Source organism: Phoenix dactylifera, unplaced genomic scaffold (genome assembly GCF_009389715.1).
Source record: "Phoenix dactylifera cultivar Barhee BC4 unplaced genomic scaffold, palm_55x_up_171113_PBpolish2nd_filt_p 001113F, whole genome shotgun sequence".
NCBI classification, from domain to species: Eukaryota; Viridiplantae; Streptophyta; class Magnoliopsida; order Arecales; family Arecaceae; genus Phoenix; species Phoenix dactylifera.
In genome coordinates this window covers 1-13,971 of record NW_024068456.1, presented here as the reverse complement: position 1 = coordinate 13,971, position 13,971 = coordinate 1, and the positions used below count along the sequence as shown (strand labels likewise).

General features: G+C 36.7%; 1 pseudogene; it reads left to right on the top strand.

The window, feature by feature from the left end:
• Positions 1-13,963, top strand: part of LOC120107993 — an 88,870-nt pseudogene extending 74,907 nt beyond the window's left edge.
• Positions 13,964-13,971: the final 8 nt, after the last annotated feature.

Sequence of the window (13,971 nt, the reverse complement as noted above, 5' to 3'; positions counted from 1 at the left end):
CTTTTTTTGTTACATTGTCTTCTCTTTTCTAATTTTGTTGGTTGCATTCACATCCGTTATGTGTGAGCCGTGCCGTTGTACGATAAAAAGAAAAAAAAAAGAGAATGAACCGAAGAGAAAGCACAACCACGAAGAATGGAGCACCATACAACCTTGGAGTCCACCTCGAAGGTTTGAGGAGTGTACTCCTCTTAATGCCTTGAGGACCCAAACCTTTATGGAGATCCAAGACCGAGGCAACCTATGTTGGCCCTAGGACTCCTGATGACACAAAGGAGTGCCTACAACTAAAAGAGAAGATCCAAGACCGAGGCAACCTTGGAGTTCACCTCGAAGGCTTGAGGAGTGTACTCCTGATGACACACGGTAGGTGGACTATTAGAGGAAAGGCGGTTGCGATGGGCAAACCCTTGAAAGGAGAGCTGCTTCAGACTCGAAAAGGGAGGCTGGTGTTGTGGCAACAAACGATCGAGATGATGTGGCATGACCAGATTCATCTAGCTTATAATCTACGCGGTGACCCAGATGCATGCGGAAATCCTCCAAGGCATTTGGTCAAGATCCCAACATCGACCTGGAAGCTAGGATTGGGACGATCTGACTAGAAGTAGCTGACCTCTAGAGTCGAAATCTCTCATTTCTGCCTGGTGACCTTGACAACTAGCTCGAGGTAAGTAGAATTTTCTTGCAGTAGAGACAGCTTGCTCCCTCGCCTAAATGTCCATGAGGCTTTAGCAATTCTATCACATGTCAGGCGGTTACGGTATGCTCCTGGATTATTATGTCATGTCAGCATGTTATTACAGCATGACTTCAAGTTTATTAGGATATGATTCGTAGAAGATTTAGGATTATAGCTATAAATAGGCTTGAAGCCCTTTAAAAAAGATAATCGATAAATCACTCTTTAACCGAGCGACACTTTGCCTCACTGATCCTTTATTCTACGTCTTCTTCTTTATTTTTCACTAAGAAACCTTGTTTGCCTTAATCATTGGAGGGTCCAACTGGAGCCAATCTAGTGAGCTCTCTAACTCTTGTCTGTTGTCTTGTAGGTCCATGAAGACGGTCCACGTCAACATCCTAAGATCGACAGCATCACTAGCCATTTTATTAATAAATGTTGGTGCTAGATTCCCCATTGGACGGAATGGTGCACACATTCCTAGTTGGATTGTGCAAGTATGAGAGTATGCCACCGGTGTTAAAAATTGGAAAAGAGAGTAAACAGGATTGGTATTATACAGATGCTGATGCACTAAACTTCAAGGACTTTCTCTGATGGTTTCAGTGACTAGAGCCAACCATTCTTCCACTCTCCATATTCTGATAACTGTTATGCCTCATATTGTATCATAAACCTCCTGCTAGGCCGATGGGAAAATTCTATAGGTCATCGTATTTGATCGGTCCCAAGTTTGATATAGTTGGTCTTGGCTTGGTCTATCTTTAACGGCTATTCGACCTATCCTGGCCGATACTCTTTGCGTTGAGCCTATGAGATGTCTGGTACATATTAAGCCACTGCTTTGCTGCTCGATTTATTCTTTGGGTGGAACTCAATAGTTTTATAGCTTTGGCTTCTAAGCATAGGGCTGAAATTGGATTGGATACTACTATATTCATATCTATATTTATTTTATTTGATGAATATAAATATGGATACAGATGTTTGTCGGTTACAAAACTTTATATTCATATTTGTTTTAAATGATACAGATATAAATCATATATTGAAAGTATGAATATAAATACATATATAAGTTAGATAATTAAACTATATGACTATAGAATCAAAAAAATTACTAAGTAGAAGGTAAATCAAATTAATAACGTATTAATATGGTTATTTTTTTTAAAAGTTGATGAGTATTATATAAAATTAAATAGAATTATAAATAAAATTGGATATTGGATACAAATTGGATAGTTATTTATCTTTATGTATATTGATTTTTTTAACGGATATGAATGCGGATATGAATATTAGCCTATATTAAAAAAATTAAATATAAAACCCAATCTAAATAAATATTATTCTATTTAGTTTTATTTATATCTAAGCATGTTGCTTGCTTATCCATCCGAGAGCCCCTTCTACTTCAAAACTCCTCTCCTTCGTTTTGTGTCGGCACTGTCACGTGGCTTTGTTTTTATTCGCCCGTTAGAATATGGTGCAGACGACAGTTAATCCAATCCGACCTATTCTAGTTAAACAGGTTTCCATGAACCGAGAATCACTTATTTTAATTTTTAATCCTCCCGCGGCCGCCATTTAGTTCCCGTCCATTCCGCCTTGGAGATATCGACGGGGAGATGGTGCAGGCCCCGCACCGCACTCAAAGTTAATGGGGCCAAATGGGCCCATCAGTCTGGCGGATGCCAAGTCACCATGCCGGTCGAGTCAGCTCGGGCGGCCGTCCGAGTCGGACCGGAATTAGCGGCACCACTCTCTCCTTCTAAATAGCTGGGCAGCACGGCCGTCGTCGCCATTTCTCGGTTGCCAGTTGGGTGTTTTTTTTTCCGGTCTTCCTTTTGCTCACAGAGAGAAAAAGGGTGAGCAGAAAGGTGTAGAGAGCGGTTTCGGAGAGAAGAAGCGGTTTCTCGGCGGCCATTTCCGGTTTTCTGGTCACGGTAAAGCGGCTTTCCCAGCCTTCTGTTTCATCTCCTTCGATCTCTCTGGGTTTTGATCACCGATTGTTTATCTCCATGTTCCGGATCTCTTTGTATAAACCCTTTGGTTTCTTTTTAAAGTTTTTTTGGGACATCGGAGTGGTTTGAGAGAATGCATCGCTTTTGCTTTCTCTGATTTTTTTTCTCTTCGATTTGTTTTTCTGATGAAATCTGAGGTTTCAATCTGTGAACGAGAGAGAGATCGGGGCATTTGAGTGCTCCGACGAGTTGCTACTGACTGAGACTTAGTCGTTAGAGTTAGGGTTTTTCTCAGTTTGTTCTGATCGGTTGCATGGTTTTGATTTCTGCTTTGGAGACTGTAGATCTAGCGAGATGGTCGCCGATCTGTTACCTTGGTGTTGCTTTCGTTCTCTTCTATAGAGTTATAATATTGCTCTTCGACTTTTACCTTTTTTTGGTTGATATCTTATCTTTCTTCTTCCTTGGGTTCTTATGCCTTTTGAGTGTTTACTGTCGCGTTTTACAGTCGCGCGCAATGTTAGGGCTATTCTACTCGGGTTCTTCAGTTCATCGAGAAATCACGGGCATTAGGCTTCGACTCTTTTAATTTGAAGAGTGTTTTGTTTCTATGTTTGATATATTAAGTTAGAAGAGTTTGCAGGATGTTTTTGATTGTTTAATCGAATGGGGTTTCATCTAAGTACACCCCCCGCCCCTGGGCCGCTTTTTTGATGTCGCTGGATCTGTATGTCTCTTACTTTCACTTATAAGATTTTTTCTTTCGTGGATTCTGCCACTGCTTTTCCTCAATTTTGAGGCGCCCGTTTGTATACTGCCGCTCCATGCTAGCCATTTTATTATATTCTGTGTGCTATTTTTATTGTCTAATGCTGTTTTTACATAAATGGCAGTTGTTAACTTGCTGGGTTTCTTCTAGTTTTGCATTTTTACTAGTTTTCCTCTAGTTTAGGGTTTTGTTCTGTCTGCTGCTTGGGTGTTTGGATACTATTATATTTTAGATTGTTGGAGTTTTAATTAAAAAAAATTGAATTTTCTTATTCTCTAATCTTTAGTTTCTAAGTGTTTTAAAATACTCTAAATGCTCTTTTGTGAGATGTCTCTTTCTGTTAGTTTTCGAAAAGATATGGTGTTTTCAAAATATTACGTATCTTCGGAATGTTCGGATAGAGTCTATAAATAGACTCTTCCAGGATTAATCTAAAAAACAATCTAATCTCTCTTTCTCACTATTACTCAATCTTCCGAGAGTTTCTTCCACAAGACAGAGTTTTTTTACTCTTCAACTTTCTACTTTTTATTTTTTTTATTTTCTGAGCATTTGAATGAGTCGGTCGAGTCAAGTCTTTAAGACGATCATTTTCGTTAGAAGAGGATTGGCCTGAGCCGAGTCATTGTACCTTGAGGATGAGATCGCCGCAAACCTGTACGCAGGGGCGAATCATGTTCTTATGGTAGTGTGTATCACACATCTCGATCTAAGCAAGCACTTTTCAATCTTCTTATTTTATTCTAGTAGATTATTTCTTTATAATACTTCTATAAATAAAGATATAGCAGTTTCTAGGCAAAATAGTTTTCAAACAGTTTAAGAACATGAGCTTGATTGGACTAGAAATTATTATATATTTATTTATTTATTAAAATTTAATTTGATAGCATAAAATTAGATTTATTTTAATTGGGTAGAAATTTAAAAGCTTTAATTTCATTCAGAAGGTTGTTTCTTCACAAAAAATAGTCTTTTAAGAAAGTCATATTGCTCTGAAAATTGTGCAAACAGATTTTTTGCGGCTTTAAAAACCATACAAAAATTTTCTTTAAATTTGAAATATTTGCAGAATTTTTCTGCAACTTTAAAGTTTGTGCAGAAATTTTTTGTAGATTAAAAATCTGTGTAAAAATTTACTGTAGCTTTAAAATCTGTACAAATTTTCTACAGCTTTATAACCTTGTGCGATCTATTTTCTGCAATTTTAATTTTTGTACAGAAGTTTTTACATCTTTAAAATTTGTGTAGAAAACTCATGCACTTTTAAAAGTTGTGTAAAAATTATTGTTGCTTTAAAAACTGTGCATATATTAGTTGTTCTCAAATTACATATTGCTGCTTTGAAAAATGTGTAGAAATTGCAAAGTTACATTATTTGTTATATTTTTTAGTGTTGTTATTTAATTTTATTGATATTATTGCGCTATATTGCATTTATTTTAAAACCTAGAATCTAACTCAAAACCTTATGAATTAAAAGAGTACTAACAAAAAAATAAATCGGCATATCTGGATTCGTCATAAATTTGTAAGACAACTAAAAAAGAGTAGTGTTATTTTCTTTGAATTTGTCAAAGTCTGAGAAAAACTTGGTAGATCATTTAACCAAGGGTTTGTCTAGGGGTGGAGTCCTAGAATCATCGAGGAGGATGTGGCTTAAGCTTACTATTTGATAGTGGATATCTAACCTCTGTGATTGGAGATTTCATGGAGGAGGTTCAATATGGTAGAAACGAAACTGATTGAGTGATCGTATCAGAGCATATTTTTCAAAGTATATCTCCTTTTATTCCTATAATGAGTGCTTTTATCAGTAACAAAAATATATATTGAAAACGTTGAGTTATACTCTTAATGAGTCCAAGATAGAAAATCTACAGGGTATTAGGCCGCAACTAGGGGTTTAGGCTAACCCTAATAAAATTCTCATGAAAAATCAAGGTACTAAGCCAAGGCTTTTAAATGGCGCTGACCACATAAAGACTTAATTGATCTATACTGTGTGTGTGATAAGTAGAAGTTTGAGTCAAAGGATCTAGTTCAAGGTCTAATCCGCTATGGTTCCTTCAGATAGATACTATCAACAGTAAGTGAGGTTCAAGTACATGGGGCACCTCACCCATTGCATAGTATAAGTTGTTCATATATTCTACTTTATGATTTTCAAAAATTTAAATCTTTTGTGGAAGATTGTTGGAGTTTTAATTAAAAAATATTTTTTTTATCCTGTAATCTTTAGTTGTTTTAAATGCTTTAAATAATTCTTTTGTGAAACTCTTCTTTCAGAAGAGTTGTGATTTTTCGAAAGAGAACGTTGGTTTTTGAAAAGATATGGTGTTTTCGAAATATTACATATCTTTGGAATCATCACGTCTCTTCGGTCTTCGGATAGTCTTTAAATAGATTCCTTCAGAATTAATCTAAGAAACAATCCAATCTCTCTTTCTCACTAGTATTTTGTCTTCTGAGAGTTTCTTCCACAAACAGAGTTCTTTTACTCTTTAACTTTTTGCTTTCTATTTTTTTCTTTTTTGGGCATCTGAAGTAGTCGGTCAGGTTAATTCTTTAGGCGATCGTGCTCGTTAGGGAAGGATCGGGCTAAGCCAGGTCGTTGTATCTTGGGGACGAGATTGCCATAAATCTGCACGTAGGGGGCGAATTACACTCTTAGGTTAGTGTATATCACACGTCTCGATTTAGGCAAGCTTTTTTCAATCTTCTGATTTTATTCTAGTAGATTATTTTTTTATAATACTTCTATATATAAAGATATAGCAATTTTTAGGCAAAATAAATTTTCAACATAGATTTCATGATTACCAACTTTGGAACATATGCTAGGGTTCATGTTCTACAATATAAAGTCAGTTTATTGTATTACTTATTTGATGCTGTTTTATGCCTTGATTTCTGAGTTTTCGTGAACTGAGGGTTGATTTTGATACTTTTGGATGGAGACATACTACGATTTGCTATGATTGCGTGCATGGATTTGTGATATATCCACCCCTGGAGTTATAATGGGGAGGTTTTTGTTAGTATTATGTGATAATTAGATATTTGATGTAGCCATGCTATTTCCTATATGTGTCCATATTTGAAATGCATTTATGTTGCTAGTATTGAGTTGACCCAAATTATGCACTCATGATATTTGCATCACAGAATTTTTGGCACTCTTTCTTGCATCAAATGTTATGCTCAGCATTTCTATGCAAAGTTAGCTTACTGGCAAATTTTTTAAACAATTTTTAAATGGAATTAAAACAATTAAGTGTTGTTTGGTATTACTTTCATTTTTCTATTTTTAGAAATATTTTTTTCTTTTCTTTTTCTAGTTTGTAAAAATACACACATGATTATTTTTTAAAAATTAGCATATTGATGGTGATGGGCACGGTGGTAGTTGCAGTGGAAGTATTGGAGATGGTGATGGTATTGGTAGCAGGTATGATGCTGGTATAATGGAGATGGTGATCATGATGGCATTGGTTGCGGTGGCAGCGACAACGATAATGATTGTGGCAGGCACCAATGATGTGGCAAAGACGACAGTGGTGGTGATGGTGTGTTGAAGGTAGTGATGGTAGTGATAGTTATGGCAGCAGTAGTGGTTGTGGAGGCACTAATGATGTGGAGAAAGTAGCGATGATAGTGGTGGCAGCGGTGACAATGAGGGTGGCAGCAGCAGCGAGAACGGTAGTAGCACCAACGGTGATGGAGGTGGTAATAAAATCATGAGATTTTTTGTTTTTGAAAATATTGAACACAATGATTACTTTCTTTCATTTTTCTAGAAATAATGAACTGACTTTTAAAAATAAAAAATAAAAACAGCAATACTAAACATGTTTTTTGTCTTGATTTCTGTAATTTTGTTTTAAAAAATAAGAAGAAGAAATAAAAACGATGCCAAACGGGCCCTAAGATTACAACTTCTTTTTATTTCATTAATTATGGAGTCCTATCCTGGGATTAGAAACCATGCTTGTTTTCCATTAAGATATCTTTATGTATTTTTTGTTTATTTAATGGATCTTAAGATTTATAGGTGTAGTCAAAGATGCTTTTATGGTAATTCATCTAGAAATTGGAGGATATATGGTTTCGTTTACTTTAAAATTTAATCTTTGCCTTTTGTTTTTTGTATTATCTATTAGCAATTCATAGAACTCATATATATATATATATATATATATATATATATATATATATATATATATGCACATATATAATATGTGTATGTGTTTGTGTATTTTCACTTGTATCATCATTGAGCATGCATGCATGTATATCTCTGTGTTCACTCTTTAAAATTCTTGTTAGGTGTATTCATTACTGTTGCTGAGTTTACTGAAATATTGTAAAGCTGTGTTGTTTGATTTAGTCATTGTTGGTTCCTTTCCTGTACCCTTAGTTTTTGATGTACTTTGAAATTGATGCAACTTTATTTATTTATTATATTAGATTTTGTGCATGTTGGTTTCACTTTAGTACATAGAGCTATCATTCCATGGCTGTGCTTCCCATGGAGTGGGCATTTTCTAGTCTGCTGGACATTCGCTTGCTAAATTTTGCTTTTGGTTATCTTTGTTTCTCAGTCTGCTTTCAATTATTGGGTTTTTTTGAATATTCCCATCAGATAATTTACATTTTTTATGCTTTAGAGTTAATGATGTTTAATTTTGTGCAAATAGTGTTGTTTATGTCCTCAGGGATTCTGAATTCAGTGTTTGTTGTGTGATATAATGCCAAATTGTCAGCTTCTCCTTGCTACTTCTTTCCCCCGTCTTTAATTTAATGAAGATTGCACTTCACTGTTTGTCTTACCGTGCTTTCATGTACCTACTGAAGGCAAAAACTACTATTCATGTCATTTACCAGTGACATGCATGCTATAGGTCCCATATGCGACTTAGCTATGCCCAAGGATAATGCCAGATGATGAGTGGTGCAAGGCTAGGTGCTTTTAACTTGCATGTACATGTTTATGAAGCATACAAAGTATTGCTCAGTTATCCACCCTAATGTTGATGAAAATTTTTAAGTTTCCTTTTATGATTTCATACTCAATTATTTAGTGTATCTATATTTTGAACATTATGGGTTCTCTGTTTCTTGTTTTGTGTTGTTGTCACATGTTGTTTCTATAGTTACTTCGAGTTTCTGCATTATAATTTTAACATTTACCAGTAGCAATCAACTGATCCCAGTTATGTGTGCATAGTTTGCATGAGTACCTTCTCAGGAAGATATTCTCTGTTTAATGTAAATATGGTCTGCATTCTTGGGTTTAAAACTTAAATCCAGGAAGCATGGCGTCTTCTTTCTTTCCATAAAGCATGACCTTTCATTGTTAAGGAGATTAGTGCAATTTCACTTATGAAATTATGCATACCATTGTCCTTTACACTTGTTCAAGTTTTGGGAACATTGTATGAACGCTTTTCTGTTGTTCTAGTTTAAACTGCTTAGTCAACAATGAAGGGCTTCTTACCTGCCAACAGGCCAGGTTTTCACAGCAGACCCTCTCCTGCATAAGTTGCTTTTGCAACAAATTTAGAAGGTTGACATCAGGTTGACAGCCATTTGCAAAATGCACTCAAACCTTTGATAGAATGTACCTCTTCCCATTTAGCTTACCCGCATAGATAGGTGAGGCATGGTGATTACGATCAAGAAAAGGATTTATAAACTTATTTTCTTTGTTGATAAATATGTCTAAGATTATTAAAAAAAGCTTTTTGTTAAGAATTGTTAGTATTTCAGATGTGAACCATTACTGATCTTATCCTATACTCTGTATGCTATATATACACTACAGTTTTTTATGCATTAATTATTTAGAATTATTGGATCCGCACTGCGTATTAGTTGGCTAGCCCATACTTTTCACAATATGGTCTCGCCACATTCTTCACAATGTATATGTTGAACTGTTTACTATATAACCTTGCCATGTAAACAAATTTGCCTAATTTATAACCTCTTAGTTGCCTCCTTTAAGGGAACAAATCAGTTGCAATTAACATCTTGAGTTTCTTTTAGTTGATTCTTCCACTTGTCTACCATGATTGAGAAAGCTTTCATAAGAGATAATCTTTTATTCTTTTATTTTATTTTGATATATTATTTATTATTTCCATAATATTGCAGGAGAATGATAGCCTTTTTTTCCTTTGCCTTTTCTTTTCATATTCTTTTTTATCACTTCTTATTCTTTTGCAGCTATAGTCATGGTGAGGAAGAGAAGAACAGAAACTTCTGGGGCTGCAGATAAATCTGAGTCTCAGGAGCCAAGTGGCAGTGCTGGGCGAGGTGGGTCGCAGCATCCAGTTGAGAGGGCTTCAATGCCACAGCAACACGGAGGTGGGGGAGGAGGACGTGGCCAGGGTCTAGCCAACCCGCAGCAGTCTCAACAAGGAGGCCGTGGCAGTGGATTTTACCAGAGTCACGGCTCCAGACCGCAACATCAGGGAGGAGTGGCTCGCCATCAGGCTGGCCCACCTGCTGAGTACCAGGGCCGTGGTGGGCCCCAAACAAGAGCTCCACAGCAACATTTTGGTGGACACAGAGGTGGGTGGTAGCATGACAAGTGGACATGGGGGTGCCCTTGCTGCTGGTGCCTCAAGGCCAGCACTACCCGAGCTGCACCAAGCAACCGAGGTTCCATATCAAGCCACTGAACCATCCCTGCCAGAAGCCAGCTCCTCATCACAGCTCTTGGATGTTTCTGCTGCCCAGGTGGCTCAACAGTTCGAACATCTTGCTGTTCAGGGTCAAGCATCTAGTAGCCAAGCAATTCAACCGGCAGCTTCATCAAGCAAATCAATGAGGTTTCCATTGCGTCCTGGAAAAGGTAGCTTTGGTGTCAAATGTGTCGTGAAGGCAAATCATTTCTTTGCTGAGCTGCCAGATAAAGACCTTCATCAGTATGATGTATGTCTTCTTTCCTCCTAATATCAAGTTAATCACTACATAATTTTCTTTTTTCCTAAAATCAAACATGCATGGTTCTCATCTGCGTTAATTCTGTTTACAACAACAGTATGCTGATTGTTGATGCTGCTTGTTGTACTTCAGGTTTCAATTACACCTGAGGTAACATCTCGTGGCGTGAATCGTGCTGTTATGGGGGAGCTTGTCAGGCTACACAGGGAGTCTCATTTAGGTGGTCGCTTACCCAGCTTATGATGGGAGGAAGAGCCTCTATACTGCTGGGCCGCTTCCATTCACCTCCAGGAATTTGAAATTAATCTTTATGATGAGGAAGATGGTCCAGGTGGCCAGAGGTATTTTCTAGAGGATTCATTGTTTTTTTTATAATTATTATTTATTTTTACAAAATGCGGTGATCAATTTGAATTACTACTTTTGTTATCCAATGGAACCTTAATGATAACTGATGGGTGTTAATTAATGTAGACGAAGAGGTTGTTCAAGGTCGTAATAAAATTTGCTGCTCGTGCTGATCTTCATCATCTAGAATTGTTTTTATCTGGGAGGCAGGCCGATGCACCCCAAGATGCGCTACAGGTTCTTGATATTGTGCTTCGTGAGTTGCCTACTGCCAGGTAATCATTGTTTCTATAAACCCTTCCTGCTGTTTGATTTTCCTTTTTACCTACAGTAATGATGTTAATGCATTCTGATGGCTTGCAGATATGTACCTGTTGGTCGGTCATTTTATTCACCTGATCTTGGAGACGGCAACCCACTTGGTGAGGGATTGGAAAGCTGGCGTGGTTTCTATCAGAGTATTCGCCCAACGCAAATGGGATTGGTCATTAAATATTGGTGAGACAGACATCTTTGTTTTTTTTTCGGTCTCTTAATTCTTTGGGTTTCCGAAATCAGCTTGGCAAAGAAAAAAAAACAATAAAAGATCATGAAGCATGAATGTCATAGAAATGAGAGTTTGGTATCTCAGAAAAAAGCTGAAAGTTGCTGCTCTGAATAAGTTCAGTGAGTGCATGCCACGGGTGATCCTTGTAGGCAGACATCGTGGAGAGTTTCCAAACAAACCTTGACAAACTTTATCCATAAATGCAAATATATTGTGTCGTTAGGCATAAGAAATTGAAAATTTAAATCTTGCTTTTAATTGTTCCACCAGTTGCTGATAGTTGCCATTGATATATAGCGAAAAGGACAGATCGATAAACTGTTGCTACTCTCAGAAAAAAATAGTGCTATATATAGTATATTGTGCTTTTCACATGTTGTCTCTTCTGGTACATTATGGTATGTGCTGCTAAAATTTGTTTGCCCTGTGTTTGCAGATATGTCTTCCACTGCTTTCATCGAGCCACTTCCTGTAATTGACTTTGTAGCTCAGCTTCTGAACAGAGATGTCTCTGCTAGACCACTGTCTGATGCTGATCGTGTGAAGGTCTGCCATTATTCTATTAATTTTCTTTGCCTCATTAAAACATTTCAGTACCTTTATGATTACAGAAAATGTGTTGAAAAAAAGTCAATAGGACCTACCAACAAAAGAGAACATCAATAATATATTGCAAAATTTTGGTGGTATATGCCTTTCAAATCGGCCAAAAATGTGAACTGATCGTCTTTCTTTATTTTTTTTAAAAATGATTGAACCTAGGGTTTCTATTCTCAAGTTCACAAAGGTGTGCACATTTTTTCATCTCTCTCTGACTGATTCTTTCGTACTACTTTATATATCACACTTTTGGGCTCAACGAATATAAATTAATATTTTTTTATTGTAACTCAAGAATGCTGTACTTGATATGATAATCTGTTATTGTAATTTCAACATCTTTTCCTGTCTTCATTCCTCTGGGTCTTTTTTGCAGATCAAGAAGGCTCTGAGAGGTGTGAAAGTAGAAGTTACACACCGTGGCAACATGCGCAGAAAGTACCGTATAGGTGGTTTAACATCACAGGCTGCAAGAGAGCTGATGTATGAGGTTTTTCTTATTCTTTTTTCAGTTAGCTTTTTCAGATCTCCTGCATTATTGGTCTCTGGTAGATTTATATCATTTCATCCATTCCCATTTTACCTTAGTATGACTACTGACATGACATTTTATTTCATGGTGCCTTTGTTCTAATTTTCTCCATATGTTAATAGGTTCCCAGTTGATGATCGAGGTACAATGAAATCTGTTGTTCAATATTTCCAAGAAACCTATGGATTTAATATTCAACATACTACATGGCCTTGCTTGCAAGTTGGTAATCAGCAGAGGCCAAACTATCTGCCAATGGAGGTCAGGATGTGCCTCAATGTTTTGATATTGTATTTTTATTTTATGACAATATGATGCATGTAATTCTCTCTTGTTTCTTCATTGAAGTGCATGTTCCAAAATTATCATAATTGTCAAACTGTGAATGGAAATGTTAGCCTTTCTAGAAAATGGTTCTAGGTTTGCAAAATTGTGGAAGGACAAAGGTACTCCAAGAGGCTGAATGAGAAACAAATAACCGCTCTTCTTAGGGTCACCTGCCAGCGGCCTGATCAGAGAGAACGTGATATTATACAGGTGGTGCATTTTCTTTTCCTAAATGATCCTTTGCATAATATTATTTATGCATTTCCCACAGTGAAATAAAATCATCTGATTCTCTCTCTCTCTTATACATGTATATGTATATGTATTCATATGTATGTGGACACAAACACGCACATACACTACTATCAGGCATGTGCTATGCATATTTTTCTGTGCATCGCACAGCCCTCTTCCTACCCGAAGGATAAAAGAAGCACCGCCCCATCTCCTTGTTAAATAATGTATTTAGAGGCTTCTCTTTATGGGTAGTCTGGTTTTGCATGCCTAAATTTCAGAGACTTCTTTATTTATGTGTTGGATGACAAATTAGGTTAGCTTCTGAATGATTCATTAAACTACAATGTAGTAGCTCCACTATAGTGTGACGTGGCTGAATAATTAGGAAGCTTGTCTGATCTAAGTCTGATGTTGTTGTTTGGGCATCAATTTCTTTTCATATATTTATTGTCTACACTAGTTATGACAAACCAGTTATGGGGCAGATATGATCAAAAAGTCGATAAGTGGGGATATCCAATAGCGGTCCAAATTCATCAGAAACAAACCCCCATTTTTATCTTTCTGGGAAAAGGTTAATGTCATTTGATTTGGTTGCACAGTTTAAGCTTCCGACTGGGGTGCAGCTCCATAAAATTCCTGTGGACTCAGATGGAGTCTCGGTGGAGAGGGATGATGATGCGATATGATGTTCTTCATTTAAGTTAAAAGAAGCTACCTTTTCATGGTCATGTCTGGTGTGCCCATTGTTCTAATTCAATCACAAAGTTTTTACAGACTAGTAGTGGCTAATGTCTAGCAATCTCATGGCTCTGTTGACTAGCAGCCTGTGCATAATGTAAGGGTTGCTATTTATCAGAGCAATCCAAAGGGTACATTCAGCTATGTAAATTTATTCTAAGATTTGTGTTACAGCACCGCTTATTCTATCTCCACTGTGTAAGATCTTGGACCTTTTATTTTAGCATTTAGAGCTATTCAGGACATGAATCTCTTGATTGATTT